The 27,058-nt window shown below is 45.2% G+C and overlaps 2 protein-coding genes and 1 long non-coding RNA gene across 11 annotated transcripts in view; 1 reads left to right on the top strand and 2 right to left on the bottom strand.

Annotated features, from left to right (window-relative positions):
- The window catches only part of PHC2 (polyhomeotic homolog 2), a 117,344-nt gene extending 102,448 nt beyond the window's left edge, over positions 1 to 14,896 (bottom strand). Inside the window, exon 1 of one of the 6 annotated variants that reach the window (XM_070595247.1) lies at positions 14,777 to 14,896. The gene's annotated coding sequence lies outside the window, so the exon portion shown is untranslated. Of the gene's footprint in view, positions 1 to 14,145; positions 14,546 to 14,776 lie in introns of those variants that run through there. The other 5 variants (XM_070595239.1, XM_070595233.1, XM_070595232.1 and 2 more) reach the window with 5 other exon arrangements.
- LOC103556694 (toll-like receptor 12) overlaps positions 1 to 27,058 on the top strand; it is a 132,184-nt gene that overhangs the window by 79,089 nt on the left and 26,037 nt on the right. The gene's annotated exons all lie outside the window — the stretch shown is intronic.
- Positions 20,252 to 27,058, bottom strand: part of LOC139079608 (uncharacterized) — a 34,534-nt gene continuing 27,727 nt past the window's right edge. Inside the window, exons 4-7 of one of the 4 annotated variants that reach the window (XR_011533356.1) lie at positions 25,556 to 25,636; positions 22,013 to 22,165; positions 21,429 to 21,928; positions 20,252 to 21,152 (exon numbers count right to left, since the gene is read on the bottom strand). This is a non-coding gene — a long non-coding RNA (uncharacterized lncRNA). Of the gene's footprint in view, positions 21,153 to 21,428; positions 21,929 to 22,012; positions 22,166 to 24,100; positions 24,274 to 25,516; positions 25,637 to 27,058 lie in introns of those variants that run through there. The other 3 variants (XR_011533357.1, XR_011533358.1, XR_011533355.1) reach the window with 3 other exon arrangements.

The raw sequence follows: 27,058 nt of genomic DNA, 5'->3' as shown, positions 1-27,058 counted from the left end.
CAATGGATAGACGTCTTTAACATACTAGAAGAAAAAATTTATCAACCTAGAATTCTTTACTCTGTAAAAATATCTCTCAAAATGAAGGTAAAATAGAACTTTTCAAATAGAAAAACACCGAAAGAATTAATTCTAGCATACCTGTGTTACCAAAAATGTTAAAGGAAGTTCTTTAGGCTAAAGAAAATTCATAAAAGGTGGAAACATAAAGGAACCAAAAGAGTGTCCAAAACAGTAAATAAGTGGGCAAATATAAAAGTCATGTTTTCTCATTTTAAAACATCTTTAAAAAGATAATTGATTATTTAAAACAAAAATAACAATATATTAAATAAAATATATGATAGGGGAGAAATGGAAGGATATAGTTTTCAATTTCTTATGCTATACACAAAATGATATAATATTATTTGAAGATAAACAAAGATAAGTTAAAGATGTATAAGATAAACATGAAAGCACTTAGAAAAAAAGATAAAACAAAGACATATAGGTAATATGTCAGTAGAGAAAATAAAAGGAAGTCATAAGTAAGAAACTCAAATAATCCAAAATTCAGCAGAAGAGGAACAAAGAACAGATGGAATAAATAGAAAACAAATAGCAAGATGTTCAATTTAAGCTCAACCATATCAATAATTACAATAAATGTAAATTGTTTAGACATCCCAATTAAAAGGCAGACATTTTCATATTGGACTAAAAAGCTAGACATAACTATATGCATTCTATAAGAAAACCACTTTAAAAATAAAGATGCACAGGGGGCCAGCCCTGTGGCTGAGTGGTTAAAGTCCCGTGCACTCTGCTTTGGCGGCCTGGGTACACAGGTTCAGATCCTGGGCACAGACCTACTCCACTCATCAGCCATGCTGTACAGACATCCCACATACAAAGTAGAGGAGGACTGGCACAGATGTTAGCTCAGGGCAAATCTTCCCGACACACAATAAAGATGTATATAGTTTGAAAGTAAAAGCATGGAAAAGACATACCATGTGAACAGTGACCATAAGAAAGATGTAGTGACCATATCAATATTGGGCAAAGTAGACTTCAGAACAAGGAATCTTACCAGGGGAAACAAAAAACATTTCATGGTGATGAAGGTGTCAATTCATCAGGAGGACATACACTCCTAAATGTGTATGCACCCTACATCAGAGTTTCAAAACAGATAAAGCAAAAATTGATAGAACTAAAAAGAGGAAAAAACAAATTTATAATTATAGTTAGAGATTTCAGTTCTCCTCTCTTAGTACTTGATAAAACAAGTAGACAGAAAAATTAACAAAGATAGAAAAGACTTGAAAAAGACCATCAATCTAATTGAAATATATAGAACAGTCCACCCAACGAGAACACAGTATACATTCTGGACCATAAAATAAATCTCAATAAACTTAAAAGAATTGAAATCATAAAAAGGATACTCTCTGAGCATAACAGTAATATTTGAAATCAGTAACAGGAAGCTATTGGGAAACACAATATTTGGAAATAAAACAACAGGCTTTATAATAACTCATGGGTCAAAGAAGAAATCACAAGGGAAATCGGAAAATATTCTGAATCGAATAAAAACAAAAACATTACATATCAAAATTTATGGGATACAGCTAAAGCAGTACTTAGAGGAAAATTTATAGCATTAAAAACACCTATATTAGAAAAGAAGAAAGACCTCAAATTATTAATTTCAGCTTCTACCCTAAGAAGCTAGGAAAAGAAGAGCAAATGAAATGCAAAGTCAGCAAAAGGAAGGAAATGATAAAGATGACAGTGCAAATCAATGAAATAGAAAGCAGAAAAACTATAGAGAAAAATAAATGAAATGAAAAGCTGGTTCTTTGAAAACATCAATAAAATCGATAAACTGCTCGTCAGACTGATCAGGAAAAAAAGAGAGAAGACACAAATTACCTATAATAGGAATGAAAGAGATCGTACAGATGTTAAAAGGATAACAAGATAATATTATGAACAACTTTGTGCCAATAAAGTAAACAACTTTTAGATGAAATGGACAAATTCCTTGAAAGACACAGCTATCAAGGCTCACTCAAGAAGAAACAGAAAACCTAAATAGCCCCTCATCTACTAAAGAACCTGAATTCTTGTCTTAAAACCTTTCCACAAAGAACATTTCGAGCCCAGATGGTTTTACTGGTGAACTGTACCAAAGATTCAACAAAGAAATAATACCAATGCTATGTGAATTCTTCAGAAGATAGAAAAAGGAAACTCTTACCTATTAATTTTAGGAGGCAAAAATTACTCTGATACCAAAACCACACAAGGATATTAAACAAAATTAAAAGATATTAAAGGACAACAAGTACAGGAAGACAAGTGCACTGACCACAGCAGAAAACATGGAGAAGAGGAAGTGGCCAGAGGCATGAGAAGCCTTTAGACATTGTCACAGTGTCCTTCGTGGAGTGCCTCCCGAGTGCAAAGCTCTATGGGGCACAGTCTTTAACAGCACGGTCTTTTGTAGCCAGACAGCCTGGGTTCAGGTCCTGGCCTCACGACTTACTAGTTACATAACTTTGGCCAAGTTGCCTAACTTCCCTGTGCTTCAAAGTTCCCATTTATAAATGGATATAATAACAGAACCCCCTTCATATGGTCGTTATGAAGACTGAATGAGTAAATCCATTTAAAATGCTTATAATAGTGCCTGGAATATAGTAAGCACTACATAAGTGATTGCTGAAATTATTATTATCATCATACATGCTATATTCGTTGGTTGTTACCTTTCTTAAGTCTTGATATTTGTCCTCAAAATGAACTAAGCAGTCTAAGAAGTGAATATTTTCATTGTATTAGTTCCCTGTGGTTGGTATAACAAATTCCCACAAATTTCACGGCTTAAAACCACAGAGATTTATTCTCTCCCAGTCCTGGAAGCCAGAAGTTCACTGTCAGTTTCACTGGGCTGAAATCAAGGGGTTGGCAAGGCTGTACTCCCTCTGGAGATTCTTGGGGAGAATCCATTCCAGGATTCTTCCACGTTCTGGTGGCTGCCAACATGCCTTTGCTCATGGCCACATCACTGGAACCTCTGCCTCTGTGGTTACATTGCCTCCTCCTCTTCTGTGTATGTCAAATCTCCCTCGGCCTCTCTCATGACATTTGTGATTGGATTTAGGGCCCACCCAGATATCGAGGATGATCTCCCCATGTGAAGACCCTTAATATAATCACATCTACAAAGACCCTTTTCCCTTATATGGGAACACTTACAGGTCCCAGGGTTCAGGACCTAATTATCTTTGGGTAGCCATTACTCAGCCTACTGCACTCATCGCTAGGGGTAGATTGATCTTGTGTGGAAATTGCAACATAAACAACATTTTTAAAAAAGACATTTAGCTTTCTCTACAACAAATATTTAGGATATGCAACCATATTCCAAAGCACAATCCATTCACCTGGAGGTAGGTCCCCAAACCGTAAGCACAGCATCCACATAAATTATAACACCTCTATAGGGCTAATATGCAAACTCAAATCTGCAAAATTATGACAAACATCACAAACTCTGGGAGGGTGTTACTCGAAACTAAACTGTGCCTTGTGATCCAAATAAAATAGCTTACTAAAATGACTAGTAAGAATCAAGAAAATTGGGAGAAACTAAATTTGATGATGGCAGTTCCAACTAAAGGAAGGTGGAAAACACACAGTAGAAAAGAACTTTGCTTCTGGGATCAGACAGGCCTGGCTTCGAGATCTGGCTCTTGTAGGTATTAGTGATGTGACCTCGAACAAATGATTTCAGCCCTTGGAGCCAGTTTCCTCATCTGTAAAATGGCAGCATGAAGAGCACTCACCTCACAGAGCCGCAGTGAGGACTAAAGAAGAACTCACAAAACGTTCTAGCATGGCAACTAGCATATATAACGACTCAATGAATTGTAATCACAGTTTGTTATTATGTAATAAATACTGTTTCTCATAAAACTCTCTCTTCTATTGTATTGCAGCAGAAATGTTGTTTCATCTTCAATTGCTTTATTTTCAGGGGTGGAGGAGCTTTTCCCTCGGGACCTGTGATCTCCTGGGTGAAAGGCGCTAACGGCACACAGAAGCAGCAAAGATGATAATGCAGTCTGCAGTTCTGGTATGCGTATCTTTGGGGAAACAAGAAAGAAGGACGGAGAAAGTGAGGACTTTGCAAAGGACAGGAAGTAGGACCCAAAGAGTTTAATGTGTGACTGAGAGCGCAAACACACAGTGCTTGAGGTTTGGAAGAAGCGAGAGAAAACTAAGACTTTAAATAGCTGAAGTCTAAAAAAGGGACGGGATAGACTCGTTCTCTACAGGAATTCACTAAATGATTAGAACTTTGCACTGTGGAGAGACGAAGGCTGAGGGGAATGAGGTATGACAGCGACAGTAAAACCGTGAAGAGTACAGACAAGGCAAACAAACCCGCTCTCTTTACCAGCCAGAACACCGGGATGGGGACTGCGAGGAAGAGAAGGTGGACGAGGAAAGCTGAAAAGTCAAGGCGGCTTTTGCTTGGGACAAATAAAACACGTCAAGCAACTGCTTGGGTTGTTTCTCTCAGTGTTTCCAGCAGTTAGTCCAGGACCAGGCATGTCATCAGTCAATCTGGGTTGAATGAAGAAATATCCATATTTGGGGGCCTCCCCATGGCCGAGTGGTTAAGTTAGTGAGCTCTGCTTTGGTGGCCCAGGGTTTCGCTGGTTTGGATCCTGGGCGGGGACATGTCACCGTTCATCAGGCCATGCGGAGGCAGCGCCCCACATAGCACGACCAGAAGGACCTACAGCTAGAATATACAACTATGTACTGGGGGGCTTTGGGGAGAAGAAGAAGAAGAAAAGTAAGAGTGGCAACAGATGTTAGCTCAGGGTCCAATCTTCAAAAAAAAAAAGAAAAGAAATATCTATATTCAATTGTAAAAATACCAGCAGTAGATGAGAAGTCCAACAAGATGCTCCTTCTAATTACATGATTCTGTCTTGGGTCTCACTCCTGGTTTGATGCTCCTAAAAGGCGGATCTGATCACGTTACTCCTAAAGTGCTTCAACAGCTCCTCACGGCCTCCAACGTCAAGCCCAAATTCCTTACTTGGCAACCAAGCCTTTCATGCTTGATCCTGGCCTATGTTCAGCTTTGTTTCTGCCACTCACACGTTATGCTCCCGCCATGTCAGATTATTCGGAATTCCCTGCATATACTATGCTCTCACACACAGACACCTCATCTTCACACACATTACTCCTGTGTGAGGTGCACTGACTGCCTGAGGAGCTCCTCCTTAGCCTTCAGTCATCATCTCAAATGTCACTTTCTCCAGAAGGTGACATTTCTGAGCAGAATTAAGTGATCCCTCCTCTAAGCTTTCAAAACACCTTGAGCATACTTCTATTACAGCACTGAGTACAATACTATAACTAATGTTTCCATGTCTGTGTTTCTTTATAAACTTCTGGGGTGCCAGGATTCGGTTCTAGTCATCTTTGCACCCCTAGTTACTAGCATGGGGCGCTGAAGCTTTAAAAGTGTTTGTTGAATAAAATGAATAGATTGTAAAGACCAAAAATAGAAATAAAGCTTAAATACTCGGGTGAACGAGACACAGCAGGATACTAAAGACAGGAATGAGCAGGTCCATGCGTCTAATTAGAAGATTTTGTCATGGATGGCAGCTATAATACTCCCCCACTTGTCCCTTCTTATCATTATCAGAGACAGAATTTTGGGCTGGATATACGACAGGCCTGACCCAGTATGACATCTATATTATATTATTCCCGCTCCTACCTTAGATCATTCCCGACCATTTCTCACACCCATTTTGCCTTGGAGAAAGCAATTTCATTTTCATATGCTTTAGTGTCACCATCTTCTGTGAAGTCACCCGTTTGAAAATACTCCAAAGCCTAGCTCCTCTCCTGCTCTAATTCTCATTTTCTTTCTCTCTTCCTAAGTAGAATGGAAAACGTCAGTGTAACTTGAGGATGAAAATAGCCTGAGCCCAAATAGTGCATGACTTTAGGGAAATTATTATACCTCCATACATTTCAACAGTCCCTTCCTTCAAAAGGAATCAACCTACCATCTAAGAGCTCACAGGAAATAATAAAAGGTAAAACTGACGCAGAGCTTACTGTGCACCCCCCATGTATTAACCTACTTAATTCTATAATTCTTTGAGGTGGGTGCTATGATTATCCCCATCACGCATCAGAAGCCTGCAGCACAGAGAGGATGAAGACGTGAAGAAGGCTATGAAGGTCACAGTTAAGGTGTGGTGGAGGCAGGGCTGGAAAGCCAAGCGGTCTGGCTCTGGTGTCCCTGCTGCTAACCATTACCCCCTACTGCCCCTCTGCAGGCCAGGGAAAGGCACCAGGCACAGTACAAAACTCCAGTACATTAAAGTATAAGAGGAGACACTGAATGGTAGGCGTCAGATACGGGACAGTGTTACACATTTCGATCCCAATGCACTTTACAGCTAAGATTTTAGACCTCAAACCATCTATCACTTTTGGTTAAAATATGAAGGGTCTCTTGTGATTTTAGCCACCCAGGAGATAGATTTGTCCTTCACTGGCACTACACCTACAATTCAGATGACACTGTCACTAGATGAACATCCACCTTGGGGTGTGGCTTTATGGATCAACAAGATAGGTTTTTTTCAGGAGCGAGGACCTAAGAATAGAAATGTGGCAGAAGATACTCTTACGTTCATACTTTTCCTACAGAAATAGAATTTTATTTTTTAAAAAAGCATTAGATATTTAAGTCCATATCCCCCTCTCCTCAAAAAATTAATTTAGACAAAATTTAAGGAATATCCACTAGGTGTAATACAGTACCTGCAAATCATTATCAATCTCTTATAATCATATTCCCTTCTGGGCAATGGGCCATTTAGAAAGTGCTGAACATTTGTTGAATGGATAAATACTATTTCAGATACGGATTCAGAGAAGCTCTGCATTTCCAGATGGTTCCTCAGAAGGAATGAGTGCCTTATAACAGTCATATTTGCCCTGGGGAACTCTACTGCTCAGGCCAGCGTCAAGAGGGAGAACTTACTCCTCAAGTCTCCAGAAAAGTCTAAAGCCACCTTTATCTGTACCCATGGTTTCTACAACGTTTTCTTCCCCCATCAGAAAGAGAACAGAGAAAGATCAGGTTACATTGTTTCCTTGGGCCTGTATAAATTCCTGTGAGCTTCTCTCTTCTGTCAGGAAAAGTTTCCCTGGCAACCATATTTACACACTCACTTAATTCCCTCCCCTCCATTGATCCCCTGGTTGGTATAAAAATTAATTTGCATTGAATTGCTGAAGTTTACAAGTTAATCAGTTTAACAGACTTACAAAATTTTAGAACTTGGTTTCTGGCCAAAGCTTGCTTCTTAAGGAGCCTGTCCACTTTCTTTTGCAATCTGAATGTAATTTGTTTCCGTTCAAATATTTTAAAACACATTTAATATGTATGCTGGATGTTTCTGGTTATAGGCAGAGAAAAGAATATTCTCCTATGGGCATCTGGTCAATATTATTACTTAAGAAGATCAAGAGAGGAAATGGTACCTTCGTTCTCGGTAACCAAGGTGACAAATTCCCAAAGATCGGCTATGATCAGGAGCTGGAAGAGAAGAGTCAAGGACCAAGACAAAAAGTCTGGGCCACATGAAACGATGAATGCAGGCCTAAGATTCTAGGTGCTCAGAGGTCAGGACTTGGATAACAGGAATGGGGCAAGAGTATCAAGAATGGAGTGTCATTACTTCATCCATCAAGTATTTATTAAGCATCTACTAATGCTGAGTGCTGGGAATAGAGCAGTGAATAAGCCAGACACAGACCCTACCTCCATCAAGTTTGTAGTCAATATTTGAATAGTGAACCAATGTTGGCTGTGTTATTGAACCAAGTGTCTTTGGGCTAGGGGCTCATTATATGATTTCCTACAAGGGCTGGAATTGGTTTCAGAGTACGCATGGAACAGGGACTTTCAGATAGAAACAAGCTCAAGTCCTCCCTGGAGTAGGTGAGTTGGCAAGTCAAGAAGTCGTTGACATATACAATGGTTTCTTTACATTTCAACCTTCAACAATGATACACGAGCGTCTAGAAAGGGAGATGGAGAAGGGTATGTTTATCATGGGGCACGAGGCAAGATACTTTGCAGTATACCTAAGTTTTCTAAAGAATAAAAAGTAAAGGTATATTCTTAAGCTTATTCAACAACCATTTATTGAGCTTCTACCATGTTCCAGGAATGGTTTTAGGCACTGAAACTAAGGATGTGGAAAAGCTTAGCAATTCCAACAATGTGGTAAGTGCTATAATGAGATGTTAAAGTAAAATGGGAGATCAGAAAGGAAGGATACTAATTCATTAAAAGCAAGCTGGGAAATGCTTTGGGGAGGTAATGCTTGAACTGAATCTTAGAAGACAGAGAACTTCGTTGTCTTAAGCTGACAAATTTGGGGGTAATTTGTTACACAGCGAGAGATAACTACTACAGTGTGTTACGGGGACTAAACCACTAGCACAAATAGAACATGGAGAACACCTGGCCGACTAAACTGTTTCATGACATATACCATAGGTTATACTCTAAATCTTTTCACATTCTTAATCTCACATATTGTTAGGCTCACCTGGTCCATCTTGGGAGTAGGAAGTGAGAACTAGCACTTTGAATGAGAACGACACAGGTAACGGGAGGAAGCTACACGATCTCAGCCTTGTCTGCTTTCCTTCACAAAAAAATCTAGGTTGGCTAGTGTTAGGGCTTGGTCAAGTGGTCAGCCAGGATCAACTAGCGTCCGGACTTGGTCAGTACCTGGTCAAACGATTACCCAGAGAGACCGGGAATGGGAGGAGCAAGAGGGTGAGCGAAGCTGTTTTTGAAAGAGCAATAACCACGAAAACCAGAAAAACTTAATTTGTTGTCAGTTCCAAGTAGTGACTGTAAAGCCAAAAATGAAAGACAATATCAAAATTTAAGTTTTCCTGGTTTTCATGATTCTTCTGGGTAGATGAAGGAATAGAGAGGGTAACAAAGCATGAGTGGGACATGAGCATTCGAGACAAATGTGGTACACAGGGCCACGTGGCTCAAAGCTGGGGAGTCCCTAGACGAGGGCGAGGGGGTGGCATCACCATATCAGGGCAGACAAGTTGTATTATATCTGCTCAACCCCAGTTTCTGTTTCAGGAGGTTGAAAATGGTCCCCATAGCTTCCCCCAAACAAATGGGAGTATCTGAGTACAAAAGGAATAGCAATGAACTCATTCCTTATTTAAACTGGAGTAACAACAGCAACAGGACTGTAACCCTATGCAATAAAGTTAAAAGTCGAGTTTCCAGAAGTCATCTGAGTAAATAATTCCGTGCCTCTTTACTCTCTATTCTCTTCATACTGGCTGGATACCTACTTGAACTTCAAAATATCCCCCTATTGCCCTTCTTACCCCTGGACTCAGGAGTCCAAAAGGAGAGGAGCACAAGGAAATGTGATCATGCACCACGACACAGCAAGCACTTTAGGCCATGCGACCAAGACAAAGAACACCACACAAAATGCCTCCCCAGCTTCAGGAGGGAGTACGGATACCTTCAGGCAGATCTGGTTCCATAATTTATGGGGCCCAGTGCAAAAATGAAAACGTCGGGCCCCTTGTTAAAAAATCATTAGGAATTTCAAGACGGCAACAATAGAGCATTAAACCAAGTGTGAGGTCCTTCTAAACACAGGGGCCTGGGAGACTGCACAGGCTGCACGCCCATAACTGGCCCCGCTGTCAGGGATGGTATTAGCATGGTCCTTTAGAAAAGCTTTAGAGTCAGAGCTGGGAGCAAATCTCATCTTTGCCGCTTATCAATTAGGTGATCATAGGCAATTTATTTAACTTCTCCTTGCTTCCAAGAGGTCGTATGGTTGTAATCTAGTATTCTGAGGATTAAATGAGATAATGAATAGAATATAAACAAAGTACTTGGCACATAGCAGGCACTCAAAGAATGGGAGCTATACTATTATTGTTCAGTGAAATGTACAGGTAATTATCAAAGCAGTAAGTTTAAGAAACAAATTGCTAAACTACTATTAAGGACATGAAGGAATGAGAATGATATTTTAGGACAACTAAAATAATGAAGCAGACAAGGATGATCACATCTTTTGCTTGACTCCTCTGCCTTCTCAAACCACATTCCTATTTCTCTTCTTCATTACCAGACATATAAATTGTGATCTGCACACTGTCTCCATTTCTTACCCGCATCTCATGCCGCAATCCTCTTTAAGCTGGCGTTTAATATCCCCATGGCCATCCCCCACTGAACTGAAGGTATCATTTTCAAAAAGTTACTGAGGACCCGTTTACTAAATATAACGGACATTTTCCACTTTTCCAGTACAATCATACTGCTGACCAATTCCTCCAGCTTGAACCCTCTCTTCTCTTGACCTCTGCGATGTGACACCCTCGTGGCTAATGGTATGTCTAATTAGCCTTGCGTCAGGGACACAAATGGTCTTGGAGAGAATGCATTTGTTGGAGGAATAAATTAGATGGTTCCTTTGCTTCTCTGATATTCCTTATTTTCTACCTTACTGACCCCATTTCTTCTTCCTACCTCTCTAAACGAGGGCAGTCTCCAAGCTTCAGCCCTCAGTCCCCTACACGTCTAGTTCTGTGCTGTTACCACTGGTGAACTAACTTAATCACACGGCTTCAGTGATCATCTTCTCTATATAAGACTTCATGACTTCTCTCTTTTGAACACAAGTCCCCATTTCCAAATACTTATGGGATGTGTCCACTTATAAATTCCAGTATCACCTCAGGACATCTAGCACTTAGCTTTTCCTCTTCTCCCCCAAACTGGCTTTCGTCTCTGTCCTATTTCTGTCAATCTTGTCACCCGTGTTCAAGGCTGTATTTGATTCTTCCTTATTTCTTGTCCTCTATATCCAGTCAGTCACAAAGTCCTGTTCGTGTTTCCTTTATAATCCTCACTGAACCATCTCTTTTTATTTTACCGCCATCACCCTAATTCAGTTCCTCATCCCCTCACACCTAGACTATTTAAATCACCTGCTAACTGGTTGTACAGTTCTCTTTCTATCCCACTCAAGTTCATTCCCCACACTGCTGTTGAGAATCTTCTTTTTCTTTTTTTTTTTAAAGATTTTATTTTTTCCCTTTTTCTCCCCAAAGCCCCCCCGTACATAGTTGTATATTCTTCGTTGTGGGTCCTTCTAGTTGTGGCATGTGGGATGCCGCCTCAGCGTGGTTCAATGAGCAGTGCCATGTCCGCGCCCAGGATTCGAACCAACGAAACACTGGGCCGCCTGCAGCGGAGCGCGTGAACTTAACCACTCGGCCACGGGGCCAGCCCCAGAGAATCTTCTTAAAACACTGCTTTCATGACCCAACACTTCCCTAACCAAACATCTTCAGACTTCCCATAATACAGGAAAAAGTCCTGACTCCTTGGTTCGGCATTCAATGCCTATTAAAATGTGGCTTCGACCAACCTCTCCCATCTTACAACTCCTCTCCTTAAACCTTCTGATCTTGCCAGATTGGTCAAGCTCCTCAACTGACCCCTGAAACCTTCCTTTCATATTCCAGTCCCGTGTTTTCTGAACATTATTTTTCCTGTCTGGAAATCCCTTCCACCTTCCTTCTCTCTATGTAACAAAATTTACCATGTCTCTTAAAAAAACCTGCCTTCATAGTCACGGTCCATAACGATCTTTTCCTTTCTTCAACTCCTATAATACCACATAAGCAGCCCTTTGAAAATGTACTGGATTACTGCTTCACATTCAATCCTCACAACTATATGAGGTAGGTGGCATTATTACAGATGAGGAAATGCAGTCAAATAACTTGCCAAGTCACGTAGCAAGGAACTGGAAGAACTGGGATCCGAATCCTGTGCCCGAGAATAATGCCCAGACGACAGCACCTCTCTCATCTCCCTGTCTCTTCCTAAGCACAAATACAGCACGGTATTTGCACACAAGCAGGCGCTCAGTAAGCATGCTGACTGATGGTTTCCACAGCACCTGTGATTCTCTTGCACTCACAGAACTGTCCGTCTCAACCGTGCACATTAGGCACCCCAGCGTCACCTTCTTTACACGGCTTGATCGGTAATATAGTTCAAGACAGGGGATTTGCCAAAAATTCACGGCAATCCATTCTAAAAACAAATTTTGGTTTAAGTGAAGCTAAAAGGCCTTTATCTGATTCAAACATTAGGTGAGTTTGGGAATGAGGTCCACTTTACCACCTCTGGGCCCATCCTTGCTGTTTCCAAAGGATCAGGAAGTAAAAATAGGCTGGCTAGATGATGGCTTATGAAGTGAAATAGGCTATTTATAGTTCTAGAGGTGGATGCTAAGGCAGCAGAATGGGATTTTCTCTGCTCTGGTAGCTAAGACCTCAGTAAAAGAACCCCACTAAAAGTGAATCATGGGTGGAAACTGGGATCCAAAGAGGATGATAGCAAGGAGGGAGCGAGAACAGAAAGAAGTACTGGCAATATTCTATGGAGGGCATGGCGCTGTCCGTTTCTGCAGAGTGGCTCGAAGCCATCAGATCCAGCCTTGTTCTCCACGGCTGGCACCACCTGACTGTGGGCTCTATCATTTCTGCATGATTCACGGTCTCAGTCCAGAACTGCTTGTCCTGACCCATCTCACAGTCCAGATCCTCTCTTGCTCCAGATCCCTCCAGCTTCTGGTCTTATTACCCATTTCCCCCCATCTCACAAATCTGACCTCACAGATTTGACATTCAGCATCGCTTCCCTTGTTAGGACTTGGATTTTCCTCTTATTGGATGGTTTAGTTTTGCCTTCCTGGAGTGATACCTCTGGTGCCACACACATTTGCCCAGTTTTCAGGCCCTCTATCCTGGAGCTGCCGAAAACGATCTCTTTGCCATCTCCACATGTTGGGCCCTTATTTGGAAAGATATGAGTGACAAAGACCAGAAGTGAGGCTCAGAAAAACTAATGAGGGGAAAAAGTGGGGGAGAAGAACAATATGAAGGAAAAATGCCACCTGAAAATTGTGGTGGGGATTAGAAATTCTAGGTTATCTTTGGGAAATTATGGAGAAAGGAAGAAGGCCATGGCTGCAATATAAAGCCACTGCCTAGACATATCCATACTCTTTAAGTGCCTGTATTCACTGTTTCCTCTGTGTTGGCTGCCCTTCCTGTCCTTCCCAATCTTTTCCGCAAGGCAAACTCCTATTCATCCTTCAAGACCTTCCTTAAACATGTTCTTCCCTGGAAAGCCTTCCCTGACTCTCTCAGACAGCTAATTGTTCCCTCCTCTGCTTCCACAGCTCTTTATATATGTCTATTATGCTTTTTATCACTTTTCCTGGCAATTTTGTCTCTCCCACCACTTCTTGGAGGACAAGGAGTAATTATCATATTCATCTTTGCATTCCCAGGACATAGCAGAGTGCCTGGCATATAGCATGTGTTTGTTGTGTGATAAAAGACATCAAGAGCAACATGAAAGCGCAGTTTGCACCACGCTTGCAAAAATCAAATTGGTTCCTGGTACTTTTCATGTGTAACCACGTTTTTCCTTGATTTAGAAGAAACGACTTTAGGCTCATAAAAGAAAATTCTATTGATATCACTGGCACATTAGCCAGTTTTTCATCTGCATGGGTGATAGAAACATCCCCCCCCCGCCCCTTCCCCCCCCCCCCCCCGCCCCCTTCCAAGAAGCTCCCAGAGCAAGCTTAACATTAGTGGTGCACCACCCATCCTACCATTTTTATTGTAGTGAAAGCTAAATTACGCCATGAGCCTAAAGCTGCCACCAATCTTAGTGAATTGGTGGTGGGGGGTCAGGGGGTAATTAAAGAACACACTTCTGGAGCAAACCTAGGAAGAGGGGGAGGGAGGAAGATGATTTAGACCTTGCCTTACAAGAAATTTGTTAGAAACACGCAAAACAGCCGCTTCCTCTGGACATGACAGACCCAGTCCAGGTGTCCGGCAGTGACCTTACCCCATGAGTGTCAGATCATCACTCAGCACAGAAAACAAGGGACCAGTGCCTTTCTTGGGCATCCCCCTTTTTCAAACCTGGCAAATCTTGGGGCCTGCTTTTCCTTTAGGGGATTGTCCTCTCCTCCCAGCACCGACAATCCCCAGTTCCTTCTTCTGGTGCCCCCCAAGCACCAATCTTGCCTTCGTGTCCCAGGGGACCCCAGCTTGACTCCAGGTCAAAAGTGCCCGGCGATGGGGCTGTCAGGCCGCGGCTGAGCTGGGGGCGCCGAGGTCAGGCCCGATCCCCGGGTCTCCCACGCGGCGGGACGAGCGGAGGAGACGCAGGCCGCTCAAGGCCACGGGCTGGGGCGGCGCGGGCGGGGCTCGGCCCCCCGGAGAAACCGCGCGAGGGCCGGGGCTTCAGCCGCTTCCCCGCAGCCTCCCGCAAGCCCCGGCCCCGCATCCCCCGCAGCCGGTCGGTCCGCCGGCCCGCACTGCTCGGTCCCGGGGCGGGGGCCCCACGTCGCGGCTCCCGGGGCAGGCCGCCCGCCGGCCCGTGGCCACCGCAGTGCCCCGCCCCGCGCGGCCCGGCGCGGCCGCCGCGCCCCGGCCCGGCCGTGACAGCTGGGCGCCCAAAGGGTTAAGCCGGCGGTGCAGCCGCCCGAGTGCCCCGCGCGCGGCCGGGCCGCCGCGAGCCGGCCCCAGCGCGCACGCGCCCGCCCGTTACCTGCGGTCGCGTTCGCGCTCCTCCTCCACCTGGCCGCTCTCTCCCGGGGGCCGCCCCTCAGCCCGCCCCCTCGGCTCGGCGCCGCGCTCCCTGCTGGCTGCTCGGACACGGCCCGGGAGGAGGGGCGTGGGCGATTACCATATATTAGCATACCAGCGCGCGTCACGTGGCCTCTCCAGCCAATGGTCACTCTGGAAAGGCGGGGATTGGGCTGAATTCGCCTAGGTGCTGCTCCGGGCCTGAACCGGTGGCCATGGCAACGGCTGGGAGGGCGGGGGAGTGGGGAGGCGCTGGAGTCCCGCGGCTCCGCCGGAGCACCTTCCCTACCTGAGCTGCGTGCGCGGACCTCGCGCCCTTTTCCCATCCCGCGGAAGAAGAGCAGCTGAATTTGGCTCCTCTCGGAAGGATTCAGATTCAGCAAACATTTATGGAGCGCTTACCACGTGCCTAACACTTTCCTGCAGAATGTGGTTCTTGGGGTAACCCTGTGATGTCAGTACTGTTAGTCCCATTTGATAGAAGGGAAAGCGGAGGCTCAGAGAGGTTAGCTCACTCACCCAAAGTCATACAGCCACACTAACTGGCAAACGTGGAGATCTGAACCCATTTCTAACTTCAGGCCCAGGACTCTCCTGAGTTATTTTCTCCAGCAGGGGTCTCCCAGCACCTCCTCACAATTCCAGGTATACCAAGCAGCTGAGAAAAATCGTCGTACAAACTTTGTATAGTGCTTTAGTGTTTCTTTACAATGACCTGTGAGGTTAGCAGGCAGAACAGTTATGCCCATATTGCAGGTGAGGAGAAATGAGGCTCAGAGAGGTGATGTGACCTGCCTTAGGGCAAACAGCTATCAAGAACTGATGCTTAATTACTCTGATTTATACTCAAGCTCACTACTTTAAAAACTTTTAAATTCAATCTTCCCAACACGGCAGTATTGCTATGACCATTTTACAGATTAAGAAACTGAGGCTTTGGGAAGTTAAGCGAATTCCCCAAGGTTACAGAGCTAGTAAGTAGCAGATTTAGGGTTTAAATCCAGGTTTATCCGGCTCTAGAGCTAGTCTCATTGCATCAGGTTCACTTTATTTAGGCTTGGACTTTTAAACCCCTTCTCTAACGGAACTTTCTCTCTCTTCCTCTTAAGCTGTGACTATGTTCTCTTTTAACCCAGACAGATAACACGTGGCAAGTGATATGCATTAAGGTCACAGAGGCTAACTAGTAAAAGAGAATAGAGTCACTCTTGCAGGTGGGTAAGGATGCTCTATAATTCTCTGCCTCTTCATTTTCACCCCTGGGGATCTGAGAGTTCCCCAAAGGCAGGCTGGTTTAAAAGCATAAACATCTGCACATAGACCTTCCTTCTGCTCCTTTCTTTAGTTTAGCTCAGTGGTTCTTTAATTATTAGACAAGGCCATATGCCTCGCTAAAATTCACTAAGTTCAGTAGGCGTTTTAAAGGATCATCAAAGATAATTTTGAATATAAATGTACATTTCACCTTACCGGGCTAGCTTAAAGCCTAGTGTCCTCCTGAGCTGTGACTAGTGTTTAAGGTACAAATGAGGAGGCAGACCTACTTGGGTTAAAAGCCTGACTTTCCTACTCACTCGCTGTGTCACCTTGGGCAAGTTATTTAACCTCTCTGTGCCTCAATTTCCTCATTTGTAAAATAGGATAGGAATGTTGTGAGAATTAAATGAATTAACGTATAAAATCACTTAGCACGAGCCCTAGCCCGGAGGTAAATCTTCCATAAGAGTTAGCTGTTATTGACCCAGGAGCTTTCCTAGGAAAAGACAACCCACGGTTTCCTAGCTGGCTTTGGAATTCTGAAGCTGCCTCTCATCCCTCATGGTGTATTAAACAGCCTGTTGTGCCGGTGAAGGCTTGTTATCTCTTCAAATTACATTGTCTCTTCTTAGGATCATAAATAATTCCTGGACTCAAAGGAGCTGGTTTCTCCTGCACATCTCCTAGCACCAAATTACCAGAGCGGCTCCTTGCAGAAGGGGATCTTGACAAACTGCGGAGCCATAAGTCAGGTTCCTTGAAACACTTTTATGAGTGCCTTAATGAGGGAGATGAGCTGTCATCAGGAACTCATCTCGTCCTTCCTAGCCACAGGAAATGAGCTCTTTGTGCTCAAAGGGTTTCCAAAGCTGAGTGCTAAGAGTTTTCAGGAAGTGGGCCAGGGATGAGAAGCTGTTGACTCAGAGAATCCGGGGGCTAAACAGCCCCCATCCTGCCATTCACCTTACAGGGTCAAATTACTCACGGTCTTATTGCAGCAATAGCACCGAAGGGTGGGCTGTGCGTGTTAATCCTTCCCCTTCCCGCCGTGTACACACTTTAACAGCCAACACACCACCACCGCCCCAAAAGATAGTGTAGTATAGACCAATGGTTGAGAGTATTGTCCTCGGAGCCAAAGAAGCAAGTGTGGTTCCTGCTTACGCTACTCATTTTGTGTGTGACCTTGGGAAAGTTGCTTAACCTCTCTGTGTCTCAGTACCCACATTTGCAAAATGGGAATAATCCAGTGCCCACCTCTTGTGAGAATTAAATGAATTACTAACATAAAGTGCTTAGGACATCCTATAGGAAGCACTAGAGATGTATTTTCTAATTAAACAAAAGACACATATCAGTCCAATACAAACAAAGTACTTTCTAAGAGGCAACCACAGCCTAAGCGAACCACTCTAGGCCCTCTCCTAACCATATGCTGCCCACCTCTCCCTCTGACTTGCAAATAAATGTTGTCCAGGAATAGGAAGAACATGTGCTTGGGAACTCTAGTTTGAATCCTGACTCTGCCACATTGCTTGTTCTGTGAACTTGGCCAAGTTATTTTACATCTGTGAGCCACGGTAACATTATTTGTGAAAGGGGACTAACTTCCTCCCAGAGTTGTTCTGAGCGTTCAGTTAGATAGTGTCTGGCAAGATGTGATGAGGGCCTGAACTGGACAGGTCCTGCTTGACCATAATCACCTTGCTCTTTTAAAGATTTTATTTTTCCTTTTTTTCTCCCCAAAGCCCCCGGTACATAGTTGTGTAATTTTAGTTGTGGGTCCTTCCAGTTGTGGCATGTGGGATGCCATCTCAGCATGGCCTGATGAGCGGTGCCATGTCCGCGCCCAGGATTCGAACTGGCGAAACCCTGGCCCGCTGAAGTGGAGCTCATGAACTTAACCACTTGGCCACGGTGCTGGCCCCCTCACCTTGCTCTTTTGCTAAGCTGTTTCTGGGAGCATCTTGTTCTCCAATAGTGAAAATAACTGCCATTTATTGAGCACTTACTCCGGCTCTGTGCTATATACATCATCTTACTTAATACTTATAATAAGACAAAGGCCCAGAGGGATTAAGTAACTTGTCCAAGATCACAATGGAAGTCAGTTGCAGAGCCAGGATTCAAGCCAGGACTGTCTGATTCCCAAGGCCATGCTAATGACCCACCATGCCACAGGCCTGCAATCCAGTTTAGCTCATAGAACTCAGGGAATGTGTGTTAGATTTCTTTAGCATTCCTCCAGCAGCCATACACACATGCTCTCCAACAGCACCCAGCACAGTAAATGATCCACATATATTTACTGAATGAGGGAAAGTAAATGACTGTGACATCCTCGTATAGTGATGAAAGCCCCTTTTTTTCTTGGGCTGTCCCCAGTGGGGGAGAAAAGCAGCTGGCAACCCTCCACCCCACCCCCTAGCATCCTCTTCCTGCTAAATAATCATGTGGAAGGTCTTCCTCCTTCTCCCATGGGGCAGGCAGGCTTCTTGGTTTCAGAGACCCACAACAGGCACAGCGATGACTCATCTTCAGTGAACATTGCAGGGATGACATGGCTCTGGTGCTTTCTTAGGGCTCATTGAGCGCGGATCAGTGGGCTGGTTTCCAAATAATGGCCTTGGATAGGTATGTCAGTTTCCCAGGGCTGCAGTAACAAAATGCCACAAACTGGGTGGCTTAAAACAATACAGATTTATTCTCTCACGACTCAGAAGGCCAGAAGTCCCAAATCAAGCTGTCAGCAGGGTTGGTTCTTTCTCAGGGGCTCAGAGGGAGAATTTGCTCAATGCCTCTCTCCTAGCTTTGGGTGGTTGCCAGCAATCCTCGGCATTCCTTGGCTTGTGGATGCATCGCTCCAATCTCTGTCTCCATTGTCACGTGGCCTTCTCCCTGTGTGTCTGCATCCAAACTTCCCTCTTCTTATAAGAACACCAGACCTATTGGAGGCGGGCCCACCCTAATCCAGTAGGACCTTATCTTAACTTGATGACATCTACAAAGACCCTCTCTCCAAATAAGGTCACCTTCACAAGTACCAGGGGTTAGGACTTGAACATAACTTTTCTGGGGGACACAATTCAACCCCACAACAATATGTTTGGGATAGAAGAGAAGATGGAAAATGAGGGACTAGCCTAAAGAGAAAGGAGAGGTGGTCCACAATGGGCAGATCATACTTGCATAATGGAGTGTGACTCAGGGTCCCTCAGGTGTGGGACTAAGGTTTCATTCTTGGCCACTCTCATTCTTTGCCAAAAAGATGTCTCCAGCTTACAGACTCACAATATCAGAGCTGGAAGGGACTTCAGAGGTTCATTCATCCATTCAACAAACATTTATCAAACATTCTTCAAGGAGCTAGGCGTTTAGACAGAAAAGAAATGGTCTGGGGAAACTGAGGCCCAGAGAGGGAATGTGATTGTCTAAGATTACACATCAAATTAGAATACAACCAGGAGCAGAATGGGGCATCCGGGCCCCAATCCTGAGCCCTTTGATGCCTACCAGGAAGTCTACCCACTCTCTGGGCCTGAACCTCTGGTGCACAGACAGATCTAGGTTTTCGGTGTGTTTTTTTTGGTATGCTTTTTGGTGAGGAAGATTGGCCCTGAGCTAATATCTGTTGCCAATCCTCCTCTTTTTGCTTGAGGAAGATTGTCCTTAACAGCTAACGTCTGTGCCAATCTTCCTCTAGTTTTTGTATGTGGGACGCTGCCACAGCATGGCTTGATGAGTGGTGTGCAGGTCTGTGCCTGGGATCCGAATCTGTGAACCCCGGGTCTCTGAAGCAGAGTGTGAACCCAACCACCACGCCACCAGGCCAGCCCCAGATCTAGGTTTTGTAAAGGTGTTTGTGTTCTGAGGCTCATTACCAGCCCCCCCAAGCTTCCATAGGCCAGTCCAGTACTTGAGGGGCTTTGGAACCTCAGACAAAGCTGGAACCATCCCCTCTCTGAAAATATAATCCTGCAGCCTTTCTTCTCTTTAGTCTAAGCCGTTGGCTAATCTTTGAAGCATCATCTCTGGATGTCACAGCAGAATTGGGCCTAAGGGAACTCCTTGGGGCCAGAGACAATGTCTTGTTCATCTTTTTTGCCCTCAGGGCTAACACAGAAACCATCATGGAATCTGCTCTCAATAACCATTTGTTCAACGAATGAAAGAATGTCGATCTGGTTAGTACCAAGGGCTATTTATTTCTCACTGTTTCTATATCCCATGCCCAGTGATGGTTGCAGAGTTGGTTTAAGATAACTAAATTCCACTCTGAAAGTCACAGCTCTTTTGACAGGAATATTCCATTTGTCACTACATCATTAGCAGAGATGGTGTCTTGCTCCCATTATTGGCGGCCGAGACGAATATTGTCCTGCCTCGAGCTGTCATCATGTGAGATATCAGTCTGGAGCAGTGAGGCTGAAAACTGGGGCAGGCTGGGGTCAGAGATGGGGTCAACCCAGCAGGAGTTGTCAGATCAGAGCAGGGGCGAGAGGGAGGTCAGATGGGAGATCAAAGTCCAGGAACTAGGCAGGTACACGGTCAGTCCAGCTCTCCCGAGGACGGTGGCCTGTGCCTGGAGTCCCTTAGGAAAAGGTCCACTGAGGCAGGTCCACTGAGCTGGCCTTCTGCTCGCAGGGCCCCAGAGGGTTCTTTGTAATTGATCTGGGCTTGGGTTCCCTCCTCACAAAGGGGATACAATCAATCAGCATTATTTGGCAGGCCTTATGTTCACAGGATTAGAAGAACTTTAAAATCCTGGAGGCAGCCTCATTTGTTCTAGTCATATGGCCCCAGGCTTCCTGCTAATTTTTAGATTCACAGTTTTAGGTCGAATTCTGGCTGTGCATCAGAGTCACCTGTGAAACTTGTTCAAATACAGATTCCCAGGTCCCAGCCCGAGAGACTCTGGTTCTCCCAGTCTGGGGCGGGCTGCTGACATCTTGAGAGGCTGTAAGGTGCAGTGGTTGAGTGTGGAGGCTCTGGAGCGAGGCCGCTTAGATTTCCGATAGTTCTGCCACTAGTGCAGTGAACTTGGGCGAATTTCTCAACCTTTCTGTGCCTCAGTATCTTATCTATAAAGGGGAATAATAATATTCTGCTCATTGATTTGATGATTAATGATTTAATACATGCAAAGTCTTAGAATAAGTGCTCAATAAATGTTACTTTTTTAATCTTTCTTTTTATCAAGTTCTACAAGTGCTTCAGAAGCACAGTCCTTCATTCACTCATTAAAAAAATAATTACCAAGTACTGCCGCCTGCCAGGACCCATGCGAGACACATAGAATCCTGCCCAGTTTATCGTCTGGCAGGGAGGCCCGCATTGGGAAGCATTGTTCTACTCACTGCCTTCAGCTCTCCGAACCCTCGTTGCAATCTAAGGCTCTGGTCCTCACCTCTGACGTCCCTTGGGCACAATGACCTTCATTTCATAACGCTGAAATGGAACAAAGTGGAAAGAACGTAGCAGTCCAAGAATTTAGACTTGGTGTGCCATTTTCTGGCTGAGTGACAGTGGACAAACCACACGTAGATGGTACCTTCTGTCTACCGCCTGCCCAGTGTCCGTTTTCTAGGAATGGTCCCACACCTCCTGTATCCACAGGGCGGAGAGAAGAAGAGCCAAACACACCTGTGATTCTGCCCCTCCCCCAGGTCACAGACGATTGGTCAGGGAGAACACCTGGCCCAAGCTGAGCCAATCACATCCCATCTCCAGGATGCTGGAATGGAGCTGAAGCCTTGCTGCCTGACTCTGGCTGTGCTCTTGAACGAAGGTGATGTAAACACAGGAGCTGTTGGCCGTGGACATTTCCCACCGTGCATACCAAGAAGAGCCAGTCAGTCTGCAGAAAAAGAAAAGAAAAGCCAGTGCTTGGATTTCTCAGGGCGCTGAGGTTCCTGATCTCCTCCCTATCGCTGTCCCCAACCTTGGATTCTGTGACACATCCTCCATCCTTCTAGTAAATTCCTCTTGGTGTTGAAGTCTGATGTTGGGCATCTCTTCTTTTCACCTGGTGCCTGGAAGGCAGGCTGTACCCACAGCATCTGGTTGTCCCATGCTCAAGAGGTCCGTTTCCGGGCTGCTCAGGGAGAAGCAAATTCAAGGGTCCTGATCCGGAGTCTTGAGACCAAAGACCCCCAGCCCAGCTCTGGAGCCTCTGTCCTACTTTGAATGAGCTTTTGGTTCAGAGAATTTTAGGAGCACAGAGAGGAGGAAAGGGTGTAGGGTCTTGAACACCAGTGAGGGGGCCTGGCCAGGCCTTTCATGGGAGGGATCCCTCTTTCTAACTTTCCTTAGATAAGGAGGAGTCTGCTGGAGAGCCAGTCTCTGTGCCACCCGGTCCTGCTCTGTTCTTTCACATTCGCGATTCCTCAGACACTGACGCTCTTTCTGAACTGAACTGGATTTCTCCCCCACACCTGGAACTGGTTGTTAGGACTTGTCTATCTCTCTTGGGGTTGGAAGTTGGAGTGGGGAGCAAGAAGGTGAAGTGCAGCCATTTCTGTCAATTTTCTAAGCTTCTGGTGATTTCTTTACCTCAGCCCTGCCTCTCTAGCTTGTCACGGAAGTGATCGATGTCACCTCCCCAGCACCCCTTTGGACCGGCTAGGTATCAGTTCCTTCATTTCACAGACAGGGATGACATTTAGCTGCTTTGCCCCAGTGCAGCCTCAAATGCTTGTTAATTTAGTGAACTGTTTTTTTTATTGACAGCAGCTCCACGTCCCCTAAGTGCCCCTCCAGCTCCCCTTCACTCTGGTTTTTCCCCTGGGACCCCCCCAGACCTCTGCACCACCCAGAAACGAAAAGTTTAATACCTGGCACAGCAGGGCCCCCGCCGGACACACTCATGCTCTAGAACTTGGGCTGGAGCGCTTGGCACGCTCTCTGACGTGTTCCTGTCCCTGCCTCACTGGATTTGATTTTAAATACTCTCTTCTTTACAGTTCAGGTTTAGAAAAGTTGACTAACTTAATTCATTCTTTTCCTCGTTCATTCATTTACTCATTTAACAAATTTTTATTGAGTGGCCTCTTAGGGCCAGGCCTGGGCTCAGCGCTGAGGATACAATGAGCGACACAACTAACACGGAGCATTCAGATCAGTGCAGACACAGATGAAAAACTAGGAGGTAAGTAGATAAATATATAATAAAAATCTGACCAGTGTTACGAAAAGAAAACCGGGGTGCTGTGAGAGAATCATGGAGAGACCCTCTTTTAGACAGGAGGCCTCTGAAGAACGTGAGGCACTTGTCAGACAAAGAGAGGGAAGAATTGTTCAGACACAGAAGCCACAGCGTTTCTGAAGACCGTGGTGTTAGGTGAACCCCGCGCAAGGTCACCAAGGGACAGGGCTGGGTCTGGGTTCTGTCTGACTCTGAAGTCCATGTTTTTAATTTCCTTCTGGACTGTCTTGCCCTTACTCATCCAGCCACCTTTCCTAGATCCTCGGGTGTGGGCCTCAGGTCTCCTGCAAATCACTGCTGTGCTGTCTATACCATAAGATAGTGCCCTTGTGTTATAGCGCACAGCTGTGCCTCAGTCGGAGGTCTCTTGCCACCTCAGCAAGTGCATCTCTCATTAAACTAGGGCATCTAATCACATGAGGTACAAAAGGCATACCAGAGATGTAGAGAAGGGTGGTGGGGATGGTTGCGAGCATTATGAATGTATTTGATACCACTGCTTGGTGCACTTAAAAATGGTTAAGATGGTAGATTTTACGTGTATTTTACTTCAATAAAAACATTTTTTAAAAAAGGACTATTAGGGGCTGGCCCAGTGGTGCCATGGTTAAGTTCACGTGCTCCGCTCCAGTGGCCTGGGGTTCACCAGTTTGGATCCCAAGCGAGGACATATGTACCGCTTATCAAGCCATGCTGTGGCAGGTGTCCCACATATAAAGTAGAGGAAGATGGGCACAGATGTTAGCTCAGGGCCAATCTTCCTCACCAAGAAAAAAAAAAGGAATATTAGAAAAACTGCGTAAGGAGAGTCTCCTGCAAGCTAACCTCTGTGGTAGGGGTGGGGAAAGAGCTTTCACTCCTAAGCTGCACGCGGTGTCTGCCTCTGTTGCCGGTCCTGCCCACAGCCCCTCTGAAGGCAGCTTTGTGCACCATCCCCATCCAGCTCCTCCACTCCTGGTCATAGCTGAGTAGCCCAAGTGTGGGCATCTGGCTTCAATCTGGAGCAAGGAAGAGGCAAGAATAGATGAGCTGCCCTCATGAATTTGAACCAGGGAGGACTTCTTGTGGACAGAAGTTGAGGAAGCTGGTCAGGAGTGAGAGGAGAAGGCAGCAGAGATGCCAAGAAAACACGTCCTGACCGTGGCAGAGACTGCTAACTGCCTTCCAGGATCCCTTACCCTCAGTTCTGGCAGATGTTAACACTGGCTCTCTGGAAGGTGGGGTGGGGTACGGAAGTCCAGATTTCTAGCGTTTGCCAATTCCTGTGGTGTAAACTCTCCCCCTCAGGCTGGTTTCAGGTCATGTTAATGAACACAGAACTGGGGACAAAACACTTGCAATTGGCTCTCATGAGCCTACAATGAGCCAGCTCCGGAACACCACTGAATTATCCCCTTCTTTCTTCTAGTAGTGGGAAGCCCACTTTGCATTTCATCAAGGCACGTGGCCACCTGGCTAGAAACTACTTGCCCAGCCTCCTTATATTAGCTGTGGCCATGTGAGTAAGATCTTGTCAATGAGCTATGAGCAGGAGAGATGTGGGCAACTTCTCTGTACGTCCTTAAAAGACACACTGGTCGTCCATCATCTCTCTCTTTCCTCCTTCATGCGGGCTGGAAGCTGGGCATGGTGCAGATGAGGATAAAAGCATGCAAGATGGCAGGAGCAGCAGGTTGGAAGGAAGCTGGATCTTTGGGCAACCTCATGGAGCTAAGCTGCCTTACAACCCTGGATCAGCCACTTCCCTCTACACTGTTTTATGAAAGAAGTAAATGGTATCTTATTTAAGACTTAAATTTTGGAATCTCTCTATTATGGTAACTCACCTTGACCACTAATCAATACTTAGCCCTAGGACTGCCTGGGATTTGATGCATTTTGTGGATATCTTTATCACAAACCCCATCCTCCCTTTAAAGATGTCCCAAATGAGTCCGTCTATCTATATATATTTTTTTCTTTTCACGAGGATGATTGGCCCAGAGTTAACACCCATTGCCAATCTTCCTCTTTTTGCTTGAGGAAAATTGCTGTTTAATGTGGGACAGCACCACAGCATGGCTTGACAAGCAGTGCTAGGTCTGTGCCCGGGATCCGAACCTGTGAACCCCAGGCCACCGAAGTGGAGTGCACTAACTTAACCACTACGCCACTGGACCAGCCCTGAGTCTGTCTATATTATAAGCAAACAATTATTAGTCAGCATTTGTTAGGCTATGCAGCAGAAACCATCCCACGATCTCAATGGCTGACAACAACGAGGGTTTATTTCTCACTCACGGTACATGACAGCTGCAGGTCCTGTTCCATACGTCTTCACCTTCTGTGTCTCAGCCTGAAGGAGCAGCCCCCCAGACCAGTCTAGAGAAGGAAGGAAAAATGCTGTGGTTGAACCTTGCAATGGCTCTTAAAGCTTCTCCTGGGACGTGGCATATGTGACTTCTACTCACCTTCCATTAGCCAAAGGAAGCCAGTGGCCTAGGCTGACACCTCGGGGCAGTGAGGTATACTCCCCCCATAGACAGGCACTGCGGGTCTCATTGCAATGGGCAGAGATGGGTGATCCTTTTACTGAGAGCCCAGCAAATAGTTGAGAATAATAATGCAACCCACCGCAAGAGCCTCAAATGAGAAAGCATGCATTAGGTCAGGGCAGCTGCTCTTACTGTTCCCATTTTGCAGAGGAGGAAAGTGGGGCTTAGAGAGGACGAGGCCCACAAAGTCATACAGTCTTATATTTGCTATTAGAGCTGGAAATTTCTGAGAAGCTCATCTCAATTCTCCTGCTGTGGATCACGTTGTTGTTAATAAGACCTTGTAGATATAGAATAGTCTAGAATACTCTCTGCCTTCTATCGTCTATTTTTGGAAGCCAAGCTCTGGAGTCTGCGAACAGCTCGCTTAAGCTCAGCATGTAGAAAGAGAGGAAAAGGCTGCAAACTATAAAGTTAGGAGGTTTGCGGGCTAGTCCAGGGGCTCTTACTAAGTCACTGTTCACCTTCAGACAGTTATTTAACCCCTCTGGGTCCCAGTCGTCTGTATAGGGAAAATATCGGAGTTTGAAATTAATAAGGTTAATCTGGCTCTAAGATGCTAAAATCTAATTTCTCTATTCCCTGTGGAAATTTAGGGGTGTCTTTTAAGAAGCCCTGTTCTTTAGTTAAAAATTATCTTGGGCCAATTCTGTGGCCAAGTGGTTGGGTTTGTGCGCTACACTTCGATGGCCCAGGGTTTTGCCAGTTTGGATCCTGGGCGTGGACCTCACGCTGCTCATTGGGCCATGCTGGGGTGGCGTCCCACATGGGACAACCAGGACCTACAACTGGAATATGCAACTGTGCTTTGGGGGGCTTTGGGGAGAAGAAGAAGAAGAAAAAAAAAGATTGGCAACAGATGTTAGCTCAGGTGCCAATCTTTAAAAAAAACAAAAAAAAATTATCTTGGGGCTGGCCCAGTGGTGTAGTAGTTATGTTCGCATGCTCCACTTCAGCGGCCTGGGATTTGCAGGTTTGGATCCTGGGTGTGGACCTAGCACCACTCGTCAAGCCATGCTGCGGCAGCACACCACATAAAATAGAGGAAGATTGGCACAGATGTTAGCTCAGGTCCAGTCTTATCACACACACACACACACACACACACACACACACAAATTATCTTGAGGGGCCGGCCCTGTGGCATAGTGGTTAATTTGGCATGCCCCACTTTGGTGGCCCAGGTTCGCAGGTTTGGATCCCGGGCACAGACCTATACCACTTGTCAGCCATGCTGTGGTGGCCACTC

The sequence above is a fragment of the Equus przewalskii genome, chromosome 2 (assembly GCF_037783145.1).
Source record: "Equus przewalskii isolate Varuska chromosome 2, EquPr2, whole genome shotgun sequence".
Lineage (NCBI taxonomy): Eukaryota > Metazoa > Chordata > Mammalia > Perissodactyla > Equidae > Equus > Equus przewalskii.
Note: the sequence above shows the minus strand (reverse complement) of the source record. Positions and strands in the feature narration are given on the sequence as shown.